Here is a 16,027-nt window from a genome sequence, read left to right as displayed (position 1 = left end):
AACTATGGGTTCTAGTACAGTGTAGGCGTGCTCTACGGCCAGCAGGCTCCAGCCAAATCAGGATCAAAGCAGGCACAGCGCGAGGTCAGGGAGACCTTCCAGAAGAGGCCAATCTTGAATGAGTTTTCAAAGATAGTCAGGAGTTAATAGTTGGAGCCCTGCGTGGATGGAGAGAATTCCAGACAGAGGAAACATTTCCAAGAGTGGCCGGGACCAAAAACAAAAAGAGATAAAGGGTTCTATTTTTAAAGCTAAAGCTGTTCCATGTTCTAGGAATGGCAGCAGATTCTTATTTCAGACGGAAACATATTTTTTGTTTATGCAAAGGTAATCCCATCGGCAAGGTCCAGAGGAAAGAGATGGAGACAGAAAGCCTGTGTGGTAAGGGGAAGACTTGTTTGTGGAGAAGAGCATCTCTGTCAAAGTTACTGGATTGTAACTGAGGAAGGTGGGCAGGAAGCAGGGACTGGGGTGGAGGAGCAGAGGCCTGAGTCCCGTGGCCAAGGACGGCCAGACGGGTGGCCTTGGAGAAAGGGCGCAGCCTGGGGACAGCGGGCTTCAGAAGCAGTGGGTCCTGACGTCCAGTCATTAAGTGTTTCCGTGCTTTTTCACTCCTTCTGTGACATCTCAAGTCTTCAGCGATGTTTACTAAACTTTACAGCCTAATGTTATGCTTGTGTGTGAAGCAGGGCCAGGAAGAACGAATGAAGGGGTAGAGCATATGCGTGGGAGCAGGGCAGTGGGCTGGAGCAAGAGGAGACCATGACAATGGGAAGGGTGCCCGCCCAGGGATCCTAAGAAGGAGGGCATGGTGAGGCGGAGGGTTCGAGACTTCCTGCAGTCCCTTCAGGAGGAGACACATGTTTTATTGGGCAGCTAAAGGAAACAGTGACTCTGAAAGCCTTGGAAACATTTCAGGGTTATGAAAGAAAAATCTTGAGGTCCTATGCTTGACTAGACACAGTGGGGTGAAGGAAAGGGAAAAATAAAATTCGTTTCTACAATGTTAAGGTTTTTAACCAGGAGAGGTTACCTTCATAGACATTGGGTGGTCAAGAGGAAGAGCCAGTTCGAGTGGGAGAAGAAAGAGTTAAGATGTTGGCCATGGGGAGGAAGATGAGATAGTGGATCTAACTGAAATTACCTAGCCGGCTGTCACCAGTCCCCTGGGACTGCGAAGACCTGTGGAAGCTGCACATCTGAGTTTGAGGGCCTCGTTACCGCGGGAGGAGGAAGAGAAGCCAAGGAGGGAACAGCACGCAGCAACAGACCCTGGGAAATGGGCATCTCTGCCCTCAGAGTAGAAGGAATTTCAAAAAAAGGCTTGGTTAGCATTGTTGACGAAAATAATCCATAACCAATCTATAAATGAAAACTTAGGTGAGTTTATTCTGAGCTGAAATCTTCCCGAAGGAAGAAAGGGCACCGAAGAAGTGGGGTGCACAGAATGGTTATATCCCCCCAAACAGGGTGTTTCACATAGGATTGAAATGTCCCTTTCACAATAGTCGCGAGACTGCTCTGTCGGCACAGCGATTGATGGAAACAGCAGGTAGGTCTGCTGTCTCAGTGAACACAGCAGGGTTGCAGTCTGTTGTCTCCAGCTGAGTGGTCACAGGTGAGCTGGGTGGTCAAAGGTGAGTGCAACAATCAGTTCCTAGCCCAAGGAAAAATGCTTATCCCTGAGGAAATGCCAATGTGGGGGGAAGTTGCACCTTTATCTCAAGGGCCTTTGTTCTGGCCATAGGAAGTGTCTAAACAGATATACAATGGGTGCTCAATAGCCACAGTCAGGCCCTTTTGGAGAAAACAAAGTCAGGCTGAATTAAGTTTATACCAAATGGCTTCCTCGTATACTCCAATATATCCTATTGCTTGCCATTTTTATTTGTCAGTATCATGGAGTGAAAACAAGAATGAGAGCTGAGAAATGTTCTTGATTATCATGTTGGTGGCCTTTGCTGGAGTAGGCGCAGGACACTGGTAGTTATCTGGGATTACCGAGGCGCTTTGTGGGGAACCCAGGCGGTGGTGACGTGTCCCAGCAGATGGGAAGAAGGACGACCGCTGGAGGAGCGTCAGGTGAAGCCTTCGGTTTATCTGGCTTTGTCTTCTGTTTGTTTCTGGCTGTTACCGCAAAGACGCATCTGCATATTTCTAATCCAAGAGCCATGGACACAAAAGGAATTGAAGAGGCTGGAGGGAAAAGTGATCCTTAACTGAGCTCAGTCTCGGCAGAGGTCTGGAGCCTTGAAGGTTTGGGACGAAGTGCAGAGGTAGAGGAGCTCACTTCGAAACAGAGGGATTTACACCTGCTCCTTCAAGAAAGACAGGAAGAAGAAAGTAGAGACAGAGCAGGTCAGATGTGGAAGTCCTGCCCGTGACCCGACCTCAGAAGGAGGAGAAGTGGAGAATGTGGTGGACTGGGGACAATGGTAGGGAATGTCTGGGACTGCAAGACACGGTCAACACACGTCAAGGTCAAGCATGGAGAAGGTCCCTGATCTTCTCAACAGAAAAGGAACAGAGAGGAGCTCATGAACACTTGGAGCTCGCACAGCACCGAGCATCTGGGACCACTGATTCCTTAGAGGAGTGGGAAGAGAGAGCAGGGCAGTGACCACAGCGACGTGATGCCCCAGTTCCCTCAGTGACGTGTGCCCCTGAACGCCCGATAAAACGTCAGTGTTGACGATGCCCTGCCAGGAACCACGCCACAAGCCCCAGTTTCCGTGTCTGTAAAATGGGAATAATGACAGCTACTGTACCTTATATGAGGTTGGAAATAATTAGTTCTTTGAGATCCCCAGATGAAAGGTACCATGAAAGCACAAGTATTCCACGAGAAAGGGGCCATTTCACGTATGATTCAACCTGTGTTTCTCTAATGAAAACACTGCATTCGAAGCCTCAGAGAAGCATATGTCAATCAGCAGTCTCAAAGGGTACCAAGATTTCATCACCTTCCGAGAATCCTACAGGGATGAGTGGTTTATGGTTCAGATTTCCTGCCTTCAAGACGAATTGCCCACAGCTTGTATCAGAAACAGCAGCTTGATTCCTGATAAGTCAAACACATTAAACAGACACTTTCACTCTGGTCAGGATTTTGCTGTCCCGTCTACACATATATTCTTAGAAATCACTTTGTCTTAACATCAAGATGTATTGCTAAGTGGAAAAAAGCCAAGGTGTGGAACAAGGTGTGGAACAGGGTGTGTGCGGTGCTACCTTTTGTGTAGAAAGGGAAAAGAGTAAGAATAGCTTGTGTTTGCTCAGGAAACTCTAGAATTACTCCCCAGGCACTGGGGGGAGGGGAGGGTGGGGGGGGGGCAGTGTAGGAAATGGGACTTTCCCCCGAATATTGTCTCTATTAAGAGTGTTAAACTATGTGACTATATTACCTGTTGAAACTGTAGGGGTCTGAAATTGGCCACCCCAACCTATGTCTCTTTGGCATCAGGATTATTTGAGGCTGATTGCTTTTGATAAACTGAGACAGGGAAGGAGGCTCTGAGGAATGGAACTTGCCCTTTGTTAGGACATATTTACATTTGTAAGGTAAATCTCTTATCTGTAAAAGGTGCCTCCCTCTCTGTACCAGGAAGAAGAAAGGAGAGGACCTTCTCTCTAGAAACTCTTAATCAATGCCAAAGCAAGGACTTATATCTGCATTTTATTGTGCTAGTCTGGTAACCTCCTGTAACTGACTTCCCTCCTCCCCCCAACATTGGCATTTCCTTAAGGATTAAGCATCTTTCCTTAGGCTAGGAACGGATTGCTGCGGCTCACCTGTGACCACCCAGCTCGAGACAATAGACTTGCCTCCTGCTACGCCCTCAGAGATAGCAGACCACTACCTGCTGTGTCCATCAAGCACTGTGCTGACAGGGCAATCTTGTGACTGTTGTGGGAGGGACATTTCAATCATGTGAAACACCCTGTTTGGGGGTATATAACCACTCTGTGCACCCCACTTCTTCGGTGCCCTTTCTTCCTTCGGGAAGAAAGGCCCTGGGCCATGGTTCCTCATAAAGCTTTGTTTAATTTTCTCTTGCTATTCTGTCTCATGTGAATTTAATTCGTTCTCTGGCCAGATGAACCCACATTTGGGAAGAGGAAATGTCTTCCTCCCCTACAACACTTTTTGAAAACTATTTTAGAAATAAAACATGAAAAGGGAGATCAGTCCGTAACCATAAGAGCTCCAGGATGCATTGTTTAGCTCAGGACAGAATACATAGCGTGATCCTATTTGTATGTAAAAAAGTGTATGCAGATCCCGGAGAGAGGAGTGCTGGGGTTGGAGCAACAGGGGACACTGTTTGAGTTTTTTATGTACATTTAAAAAAAAAAAAAAGGACTAAAAAGAAGAATCCACTGTCTAAGTATTATGTATTTCTCCCAGATTCCTTAGGACCTTACTGGTTATGGATTGGTTATAGTTCTACTGAAACTGGAGTAGAAGCGTGTCCTTGTTTTCAGGCACTGCATGCTGGAGGAGAAGTGGTGCCGTGATGTTTGCAGCTTCCTTCAAATGACACACCACACACAGCCAGCATATATATACACACACACGTGTGTGTGTACACATGTACTGAATCATTTGAAGGAAGCTGCAGGCATAATACATGGATGTGCGCACAGAGAGAGAAAAAGGACACGAGGTGAAATGTTAATAATTGATGGATCTAAGTGAAGGGTATAAAATATTCATTCTACTCTTCTTTTAACTTTTCCGTAGCTTGCAAATTTTTCAGAAAGTTGAGGAGGCCCTAAGAGGAGAAGACTGTTGGAGGGTTGGCCTGGAAAGCAGCATAAATGGGGGTAAAGCCGCGAGGGGTCCGGACCTCTGGTTCGTGTGCTTCCTGCTGTTTGAATCTTGCACATGAGAGTGTATCCATGTGTAGAATCCACATAGACCCAGGAAAAGTGTGTTTGGTCGGCTTGACCTTGAAATTGGGCTGGGCCAGACTTTTCTTGATCTGAGCTGTGGAGCTTCAAGCTTACTCATGGCGCTTTATGGAGGGCAAGTCACACTGTCTTTTTTTTTTTCAAGATTTTATTTTTTTCCTTCTTCTCCCCAAAGCCCCCCGGTACATAATTGTATATTCTTCGTTGTGGGTCCTTCTAGTTGTGGCACGTGGGTCGCTGCCTCAGCATGGTTTGATGAGCAGTGCCATGCCCACACCCAGGATCCGAACCAACGAAACACTGGGCTGCCTGCAGCAGAGTGCGCGAACTTAACCACTTGGCTACGGGGCCAGCCCCCAAGTCACACTTTCTAAACTTTAAATGACCCATTCTGTTTTGCTTCTCAGGCCTTGTATGCTCTGATTTCTTCAAGAACAGACAGACAGGCTGTCCCACCTGAACAGGAAAATTACACAGGAGACAAGCAGAGGGCTAGCTTCCTGCAAACCCAGTGCACCTCCACCCTCAGTCCCTGCAGTGAATAACCTCACCATGCTGGCTTCTTGGAAAAGTCTGAGCTCCTGACAACAAGGAAACACTAGGCCTGTGTCCTAGGAGGAATCCCCAGCGGGTTCTGTTCCTGGACTCAGCAGACCTGCACATCACTAGAGACAAAGTCATATTAAATGGTAAGTGATTCCTTCACACAGGAATTCCACCCCACCTCTGAACAGTCTTCTCCACGCCCCGTGCATCATCCAGCATCACTGTAGTGGAGCTACAGTACACACCGCCTCTGGGAACAAAGGAGCACTTCAATGCTGGAAACTCTCTGTAGCCTCTTATTAACACCGACTGCTTTTCTTTGATCCCCATATGGCTGACCAGCGCCATCACAGTCACATCACCAAACTATGTGTTAGAGTAATTTAAGTGATGAAAATATCCATAAATAGTTTCCTTATTTAGTTCATCTTGCTGAGCAGTTGATCTGCACACCCCTTGCAGTTAGTGACGTTCTCAGCAGGGGCCCAATAAATATTCACTGAATAACGAGCCCGTCCCCATCTTCCAAGAGTGGGAAAGTGCCTTGGAGAGCCTCTGAAACAGACTGAAGATGCAGCCCTGAGATGAGACGAAGCCTGAGCCCCAGGAATAGTCAGGCTTGTCCCCATCGTCACCGCAGATGATTTCAGAAGGGGTGTTCTTTGGGTGCTGTGAATTAACACACTGAAGATGCTACTACGGAGTTCCCATTCCTCAAGCCCAGAAGGGTGCCAGAAGGGTGTGCAATATACAGAAAAGTTACACGTTACATATAAATTAACTACATCTGTGTGTAGTTTGTAAATGGATTTCTCTAGATTCAACGTAACCAACTATACAGAACAATAAACAGAGTAATCACATTTTAGGCACATTTGAATTACATGAATTTGAAATAACGATGTGATATATGGTCAAATTATTTTCAACAAGATATTAGAACAACTGGATAGCCACTTAAAAAAAAACCTACCTCAAACCATACACAAAAAGTAACTCAAAAGAGATCACAGACCCAAATGAGAACCTAAAACTAGAGAACTTCCAGAAGAAAACAGGTGAAAATCTGAGACTTTCACAGGCAGAGACTTTCTCTACAGGACACAAAAAGCATTTGCCATAAAAGAAAAAAATTGACAAATTGGACTTCATTAAAATGAAAAACTTTTGTTCTTTAAAGAACACAGTTATGAAAATGAAAAGACAAGCCAAAGGCTGAGGGGTCCAGCTCCAGGATAAAAACCCCATGTTTCCCACCTCGCACCCACTGGGATGGCTACTGTCAAGAAGACCAAAAAGTAACAAGTGTGGGTGGGGACACGGAGAGATTGGGCCTCTTGTGCACTGCTCACGGGAATGGAAATGGAGCAGCCACTGTGGAAAACAGTGTGGGGCTTCTTCATAAATCAAAAATAGAATGCCATAAGATGCAGCAATCCAGTTGTGGGTATATACACAAAATACGGGAAGCAGGGTCTCAATGAGGCATTTGCACACCGTGTTCATAGCAGCATTATTCACAGTAGCCAAAAGGTGGAAGCAACCCAAGTGTCCATCAAGGAATAAATGGATAAACCAAATGTCTACTCACAACGGAATATTATGCAGCCATAAAAGCCAGGAAATCCTGACACACGCTACAACACGGATGAGCCTCACGGACGTCCTGCTGAGTGAAGTGAATCGGTCACCAAAGACAAATACTGTCTGATTCCACTTACATGAGGTACCTAGAGAAATCTAACTCATAGAAAGTAGAATGGTCGTTACCAGGGGCTGGGGGCAGGGGAGAATGGGGACTTCTTGTTTAATGGGGACAGAGTCTCAGTTTTACAAGGTAAGAGTTCTGGAGATGACAGTAGTGATGGTTGTACATTATAAATGTACTTAATACCACTGACCTTCATGCCTAGAAATGGTTACGTGTAAATGGTTAAGATGGCAGATTTTATGTGTATTTTTCCACAATCAAAAAACAGTGGAGAAGAAAACCCCAGGTGTGGTCTTTCAGGCTGCCTATAGGCAACCACAAAGCTTTGCCCAGGGCCTATCCACTCAGCCGCCCTCCCTGGGCTTCAATCCTCACTCTAGAGCTGCGACGGTGAGCAGCCCACCGGCCCCCTGCCCTGGCCCCCAAAGGTCCGCGGGGTGGGCAGAGATGGGCAGGACTTATACAGGAGTAGTGAGTTTATAGCAAACTCCATCAGAGCTTCCAAAAATGGGAAAGGGCTGCCTGTCCCTGTCACTGGGAGCATCCAGGCAGAGTAAACTAACATTTGTGGGGATATCTGAGAGGAACTTCAAGCAATGAGACTGACACCAGAGAACCAAACGTCTTGACAGCTCACAAATCTGTGGGACGATCATACTGGTGGGGGGTTCCCGTAGCCCAGGACAAAGCTGACGGGGCTTCCTTCCCTTTCAGTATCTATTTATTTCCTTATTTAACCAACATGTATTGAACATTTGTTATTTCCTATGTGTGCCAAGCAATGCAGAACCAATGACTGGCAGAGTGGGGCAATTGATAAGGACAGTGTGCAATGCGCATTCTCCTACAGGGGATGTGATCACAGTGCTTTGAGAGAAAATTGCTCAGATTTGCACTTTGAGAAAGCTGTCTCTGCTGTTCACAGAAAAACTCATTTTCGGGGTTCGTCACATGGAGTCCCTAGCTAAGCCTGCTCCATGCTCAAAGACCATTACCAGTGAGACTGTCTTCCAACTGCCCATTCAAGTTGTCTCCGGATATGTCATTTTCCCTCTTTGGAAATATCTCCTGAAGGGAATTTGTGTGTGTGTGTGTGTGTGTGTGTGTGTGTGTGTGTGTGTGAAGAAGAGTCACCCTGAGCTAACGTCTGTTGCCAGTCCTCCCTTTTCTTTTTTACTCCCCAAAGACCCACTACATAGTTGTGTATTCTAGCTGTAACTCCTTATAGGTCTTCTATGTGAGCTGCCACCACAGGATGGCTACTGACAGACAAGTGGTGAGGTTCCGTGCCTGGGAAGTGAGCCCAGGCCACTGAAGCAGAGTGCACCAAACTTAACCACTAGGGCTGGCCCTGTAATCCATTTTTAAATGTCCCCCATTGTCTCAAAAATGTCTTTCACGTTGCTTTTACGTACTGGGTCCGGTCGAGGTTCTTGCGTTGCACATGGTTGTCTCTCCCGTCTTCTTTATTCCAAGCTGGTCCCCCACATCTCTCGTTTTTCATGACGTTGAGTTTGGCAGAGTCCAGACAGGTGGGCTCTAGAATGTCCACACTCAGGATTTGTCCCACCGTCTCCTCATGGTCAGATTCAGGTGGAATCATTTGGCAACGGTAGTGCGTGGACTTGGTGGGACTGACTCTACGTCAGGCCCTGTGGCCGCTGAGGACCCTGTTTGACCCCTTGCGGGAGGACAGTGACCAGCTGACTTGCTCGGTCACAAAGGTACACCTTTGCCCTTGCAATTAAGACGTCATCTGAGAGGGGCGTGTTGAAATGACAGCACTTTGGGTCCATATTAGCAGCATGGTTGATTGGAAAAGGCAGCCCACTGAGTTTTGCATCGACAATCTGAAAACTGGGAAGTGAACAGGGATGTATAGAGGAGGAATAAAGGATTCGCGCCGACGTCGTGACTGTTGCTGCCTAGGTGGTGAGGTTGCCGCTCATGTTTAGTGTCCTTCTTTGCCATTTTCTGTGTCTTTTAGACCTTCTGCAATGAACATGTATTACTTTTATAATTCTGAGGAAAAGGTTTTTAAGTTTCAAGAAGAGAAGACAAGAGGAAGAGGAGGAGGAACGTGACCCCTGGTCCACAGCGGAGGGCCCGGCTCAGGTGCAGGTGGGCAGGTAAGAGGACTGAAGGGCATTTGCTGCACTGGTGCCTTGCCGGGTCACCTTGGGTTGGTTCCGTGGACCGTGACAGAGGCCCGTTCCCCCGGCGTCTGCCCCGTTCCTGCACCCGGTCCCAACTGTAGTAGTCACTCCCCTTAGGAATAAGCTCTCCCGGGCATCTCCTAGTTGGAGCAAGCCCTTTCCTCATGGGACGCTGGCTGAGCTGGGTCCTCCCTCTGCATTGCTGTCACCAGAACCCTCTGCAGTGCTTGCCGTTCCTCCAGCCACCGACAGACCACGTCCACTTGGTCTACTCGGGACTTCCCGGTGCTTTCCACAGTCTGACACATGACAGGTGCTCGGCGGACTTTATCTGGACTGCATGAGTGACTGAGTGGATGGATTGTTCTTGGATGGTGGCTTCCCACAGCTTGGACACACTGGAGAGGCAGAGATTTTTGTATGAGATACCAAAGGCTCAGGGGGCTGCCTACAGTCAGAGACGCTGACGACCAACACGGGGCCCAGGAGAACAGCCAAGATGATGGGGGTCCTACGACACCGGTGGGCAGGAGGCCAGGAGGGAGGACGGCAGACAAGGCCTCCAGTATCCGAAGGGCAGCCTGCTCAGGGACCTGACCATCCTGTGGGGAGTGGGGGAGCTCCCAAGGCGGCAGGTTTGAGGTCCAAGTCATGCAGGCCCTCAGGGGGACCAGGCTCGCAGCGCCGAGCCCCATGGGAATGCAGGGTGGGGGCTCCTGCGTCACCCCCCAGCGCTAGTCTCCTGGTAGAGGCGGAGAAGGGAGAGCCCACGGCTGCAGACTCATCACACAGACTTCCCCTGAGAGCCCGCTTCCAGGGCCGGTTCATTTCTGCGAGCTCTCCCTTCATCCTCATCTCCAGTTCACTCCCCACTTCAGAGGACTGTGGACCCTCGAGTGTGCCCTGCCCACTCACCTCTGCGTGCTCCTCTACTGGAAGGAGTGGCCTCCCTCTGCTCCCCTGGCATGCTCAGGGTGGGGACAGGGAGGAAGCAGGTAGACAGTTGGCTTTCAATTGTTTAAAGACGTTTAGGGATCAAACTTCTGGGACTGGGGTTGCAGGAGCCCTTCGGGCTCCGACAATTAGGTTCCAAAAGCCTGAAACCGGGAATCCCGGTGTGGGTGCGCCATGAGGCATTTGCCTGCCGCCCCCTGAGCTTGGCAAGATTGAAGTGCACCTGCTGAATGTGGCCAGTGTGAGCCGTGGACACCAGCCTTGTTATTTCTAGAAACAGCAGACGGGTAGAGAATGCACTCGTCTGTCTGCTTTCCTCACTTAGAACACGGTCCACCTCACAGAGCCACTCCAAAAAGACAGAACACATGAATGTCGCTGACCGTTTATCAGACATACGATACCAGAAAAGCTGACGCTATTGAACAAACAAGAAATCCAATTTTGGATGCCATACTTTAAGATGGAAAGTAAGGAAAGCTCTCGTTTTTCTTAATCTGGTAATTTTTCTTTCTTCAGAGTAAAAATAGTTTCAAAGTTGGAAAATCACGTCAATTATGTTGTTCATTCATAAGAAATGAGATCATATGGTTCTCACTGTTATTTTGCCAGTGGGGCCAAGTGGGGTTCTTTGTCCAGTTAAGGAAAATGTAACAATGGCCGCCATTCTTTCTGGGTCAGGTGACCGGCCACACGATTAACTGACCTGACAGGCAGGAAAACTCAGTGCCACCCCGGAGTATCACTGTGCCTGGTTACCCACTGTGGGCTCTGAACTCACTCCACGTTCCTGGCCTGCCTACAACCACGATTTCACGAGGCTCTTGGCCGGCTCTTACAAAGCTGCACCACCCTCCTCTGCGTAGCCTGCCCGCCCCGTTCACTTGGCAAATGTTTATAGTATTAGCAGGACTCATGGGTCAAGACAATAGATTCAGAGCAGCAAAATCCAATTGGACCACATTTAAATACCTTAAAAGCCAGAGTTGCAGCTACTCCCGGAGCCACGACGGCAGCCAACCACTGTCTTTGTGGGGCTGCGGGGCTGGCATTCCAGGGATAGTTGGAAGAACCCACATCCTCCTCAGGGCTCCGTCAGCTGGGGGGCTGCTCCTCTGTCCTGATCAGGGGTTCTTCTGCTCACTTGGGAATCCAGGGCAGACACCGCAGCCAGTGGGGTTGGGAGATGGTTGTTTTCAGAGTGGCTTTGCTTGCAACTGCCAGTGTTGCCCAGAGAACATTTCTCTTTGTTCCTAGAACTAAGGTCTCGAGTTCTAGGTTCTTGGTTGTTCTTGGCCATTCACAATGAAGACTGCTTCCCAGCATTCCTGGCAGCCAGGCTCAGGCCAACGGGACAAGTGTCTGAGGAATGCGGCCGGTTTCCAGTGTTTTCTTTAAAAGATAGCCCCCAGACTCCGGGAGCAGGGCCGCCGCAGGGCCCGGACTCCTCCCTCCCGCTGGTCTCTGCGCGAGGGCAGGACCACAGTGCTGTGTACTGTGTCTGCTCCTGCGGGTCTCTATCACTTCACAGCGGACTCAGTTCTGAGCAATACAGAAGAAAGTACCTCGTAACCCCAAGAAAAGTTAGGATCAAGTGTAGAAACGACAGTGACACAATCTGATCTGAGCCCTTGCTCTCCATGTCTCTCCATGTCAAGAGCAGAGGAGGGGCAGCCAGGAAGGTGCGGGAGAAGGAGGGGCCTCCCAGGGCTCCTGGAGCCGAGAGAGGAGGCTGTTCCAAGACGAGGAAGCAGACTATGGCTGATGGCTGGAGGAGACGGGGACATCCAGGAGAGGGGAGGAGAGCTCTGGGACCGCCCTCTGAGGGCAAACTGGCTTTTAGGACCACAGCACAGCCACCCTAGCCTCATTCTCGTCTTGTTGACTCAAAAAGAAAATTCTCCCACTACTTTATCCTCCAAATGAGTTTATTCAGGAATAGCCAAAACACTACAAATCAGGATGCGCCTGCTCTGGTGACCCACACGCAAATCCACAGAACACAAGAGGAGCTGCTTTTATAGAGAAAGGGGGAGGGCGGGGCTGTCCTAAAGGAAAGTCCATTGCGGGAGAGGGACAGTTCAGGGGGCAACAGCTTCTCATTGGCTGGGCTGTGGTGTTTCTCATTGGCTGGGCTGCGGCATTCTCATTGGCTGGGCTGTGGTGTTTCTCATTGGCTGGGCTGCGGCATTCTCATTGGCTGAGCTGTGGTGTTTCTCATTGGCTGGGCTGTGGCAGTTCTCATTGGCTGAGCTGTGGTGTTTCTCATTGGCTGGGCTGCGGCATTCTCATTGGCTGAGCTGTGGTGTTTCTCATTGGCTGGGCTGCGGCAGTTCTCATTGGCTGAGCTGTGGTGTTTCTCATTGGCTGGGCTGTGGCAGTTCTCATTGGCTGAGCTGTGGTGTTTCTCATTGGCTGAGCTGTGGCATTTATGATTGGCTGAGCTGTGGTGTCTCTCATTGGCTGAGCTGTGGCGTTTCTGATTGGCTGAGCTGTGGTGTTTCTCATTGGCTGGGCTGTTGCTGGGTGGAGAGGAAAATCTCCCTTCTGCAGTAAAGTAGCTGTACTCCCTGTCCTGGCTGCAGGTGCCTTCCTGTTTGGTGACATTGACGGTGTCTGATGAGGGGAGAACTGGCCCCACAGGCCTCCCTGACCCCAATTTAATCAAGGTTTCTTTTATTAACCTCCACTCTCAGCTGCAGAGGAGCCCCAAGCTCGCAGCTACCCTCACCCATCCCTGCCAGCAGCTGGAGCCCCTTCCACTGGGCTCTTCTCGCCGGGAGAGTGGAGGCCCCTCGGGTCCATCTCGTTTAAGCCAAAATTTCTGTGACTAACTATTCACTGTCCTGAAAAATAACTTCCTCTCTCTAATAAATTTGGGGGTGCTAATGGACTGACTTCAGAATTGGTTCCAGGGGGCTGGCCCCATGGCCGAGTGGTTGATCATGCTCTGCTTCGGCGGCCTGGGTTCGGTTCCCGGGTGCAGACCTATACCGCTCATCTGTCAGTGGCCATGCTGTGGGGGTGACCCACATGCAAAATAGAGGAAGGCTGGCACAGATGTTAGCTCAGGGACAGTCTTCCTCAAGCAAAAAAAAGAAAAAAAGGAATTGGTTCTACTATCTATCTGTGGAAGTGAGTGTCTACTTAAGATGGCAGTTTGAAATATAGGGAGCACTTGAAGAAAGGCCAGTGTCCAGCGAGGCCGTACGTCAGCAGGAAACCGGTGAAAGTACGTTCAGTCCACTTCAGCTCAGCAAATGTCTATAGACGGCGAGGAGACTGCCTTGGGGTTACTTGGGGTGGAGGCTTGGTGGGGATGGGGGCACAAGAGGGGACAGGAGGAGAGGGGGTCCAGAGGGGAGGGGGAGGAGAGTGCGGGGGTCCTGCATGCTGGGCCCGAGGTCACACAGCAGGCAGGCAAATCAGAGGCGTGCATGCCAGGAGTCGCAGAGCAGTCGGCAGCTTCCACAAGTGACGCACACGAAACTGTATGAAACGGCTGTTTTATTAGGTCAAAAACTGTCAAATGTTGGTAAAACTCTGTCAAATAAATTTGCTGTTTTATAGATCAAAACCTGCCCCAGGTTGGCAATTCTATTTGGTTCAACTTAATAAAGTGTCTAAAATTTGACTGTGATTAAAAACACCAAACTTTAAATAATAAACACTTTATAGCAAGTCATGAAACAAATTGAAAGAGCACTAACTCACGCCGTGTGTCACTGTCACGCCCGTAAACTTGTTCCACATCAGCCTGCATCACCTTTGTTTAAACGCCTTCAGAAACCTCGAGCAACGGTTTCGTCTCAAAGAACTAGAGTGTCCCTTCCCTTCTGCCAATTAATCTTTAAAATTCAAATAATACACAAAAATACAAAGAGAGAAGCAAAGAGGAAACCAGGTATTGCATTATCACTCATTATGCCAAACAAAACTACCGTTAACATTTTGATGAACATTCCTCTTGCTTTCTCTCTAAGCTTATAAAACAAATATGTGTACGTCAGGGAGGAAAGACTTTTCCTCTACCCTCTTAGGTTCGGTCATTGAGGACCTGTGAATTAAAGTGACAGAAGACAGATTAGCAAGAGAAAAGATAGATTTTTATTCATGTGAGTACCCATATGAGAGTTCACCAAAAAGCGACTTAAGGAGATGGCTGGAATTTGGGCCTTATATACCATCTTAATAGGGGAAGAGGAGGAGCAAAGGCCACTTATGGGAAAACAAATGACTTAGGACAATAAACGAACCCTTAGAAGAATAGAAAGGAGATGTGATAAGGTGTCGTGGTGATGTCTGTTCAGATGACCTCATGCTGGTGCTTGCGTTGGCTTCTGACTTCCCCTCTCTGCTGGTCTGAGTCAATCTTCTCTGCTTGCAAGGCTCTGGGCAGGGGATTTATGACAGTTGAATTCCTCTGCTTTTAGGAAGATAAGGGGAGTTCAGGGAAAAACAACAACAAAAAGCAGCCTCTTCACAGGGGTACATTCCAGACCCCTTCACATACAACTTTATGCGAATGGCACCGTAAGCGCCGCGACGTTCCGCACTATGCTTTCTCACTCAGCCGATGTGGACATCGAATTAGTGTCTAGGGCCGCTGTAATAAATTACCACCAACTGGGGGCTTACAACAACAGAGACATGTTCTCACACGGTGCCGGGGGCCCGGCGTCCGACACCAAGGCTGTTTCCTCCATGGCTCTGAGGGTGTGTCCACACCTCTCTCCGAGCTTCCAGTGGCTGCAGGCCGTCCTTTTACTCCTTGGCTTGTCCTCCGCGTCCCCTTCCGTCTGTGCGTCTGCACACGGTCCTCCTGTGACTCTCCCCCGTTCCGGGCACCGAGTCCCCGACGTCCTTGGAATTCTTCCACGAGCTCAGACAGTAACAGCAGGTGTTATTGTGACGGTGTTTCTAAATTTCTCCCCATTGTAATATGTTCTTCATGCATCTTTTTAAGTTTGTGAGATCACAGCTGTCAGAAAATATGTAGAAGATTCCGAAGTGGGTGACAAGCGGTGACAGAGTGTGCTGCGCAGGCTTGCCTCCTCCCCGAGACATTTATGACTCTATAATCGATGAGAAAACTCATGGAAATGTCAAATAACTTTGCCCAGTGGGAGTCGATTGGTCGTCGTCCTGGGGATAAACCTATTCCACCTCTGCTAGTAAATGCATTCCGGAATTCCTGCTCTCCTTCTTTCCCGTGTGTGTGGTTCCTGGATCCATCTTTTGAACTAGTTGTTATATCTTAGTGAGTTAAATAAAACCTTGACGCATACTCATTTTACATCTGTATGAGTCATGATTATATCCCCTTTTAAAAATAATCTTTTATTATCTTATAAAGATAAATTCCTAAAAGTGTTGCCAGAGGGAAAAATAGCTACCTTTTATATTTTGACACATGTTGTCGGATTGCGTTCCCCACAGATGGTTCCAATTACACTCCCACAAAACAAGGCACAAAAAAGCCCGTTTACTCACACTCTTGGCAATATCTGACTCAGTTTACTTTAATCTCTGGCAATCTGATAAGTGAAAAATACAACTTGGTTATATCCTGTGACATAATTATTGTTATTTTTGTTGGTGGCGGTAGGATTATTTTGCTCTTTTTGAAAATGGAGAGTATTTTCTTAGCTCCAGGTGCCAGACATCTCTCCCATAGTCTCTGTTGGTGAGTCTCGAACTTCAGTGTGAATTAGAATCACCTGGAGCGTTGTGACAACAGGGATTT

The 16,027-nt window shown here is 48.5% G+C and overlaps 1 long non-coding RNA gene across 2 annotated transcripts; it reads left to right on the top strand.

Moving 5' to 3' along the window:
- Positions 1–205: 205 nt before the first annotated feature.
- On the top strand, positions 206–15,572 carry LOC138923932 (uncharacterized). 2 transcript variants are annotated; one of them, XR_011438306.1, is made up of 4 exons: positions 206–381; positions 5,322–7,186; positions 9,159–9,300; positions 9,540–10,827. It is a non-coding gene; the product is annotated as an uncharacterized lncRNA (long non-coding RNA). The 2 variants fall into 2 exon arrangements; XR_011438305.1 differs by having other exon boundaries at positions 248–381; positions 5,322–5,603; positions 9,540–15,572.
- Positions 15,573–16,027: the final 455 nt, after the last annotated feature.

This window comes from Equus caballus, chromosome 4 (genome assembly GCF_041296265.1).
Source record: "Equus caballus isolate H_3958 breed thoroughbred chromosome 4, TB-T2T, whole genome shotgun sequence".
NCBI classification, from domain to species: domain Eukaryota; kingdom Metazoa; phylum Chordata; class Mammalia; order Perissodactyla; family Equidae; genus Equus; species Equus caballus.
This window is presented reverse-complemented; position numbering and strand designations above follow the sequence as displayed.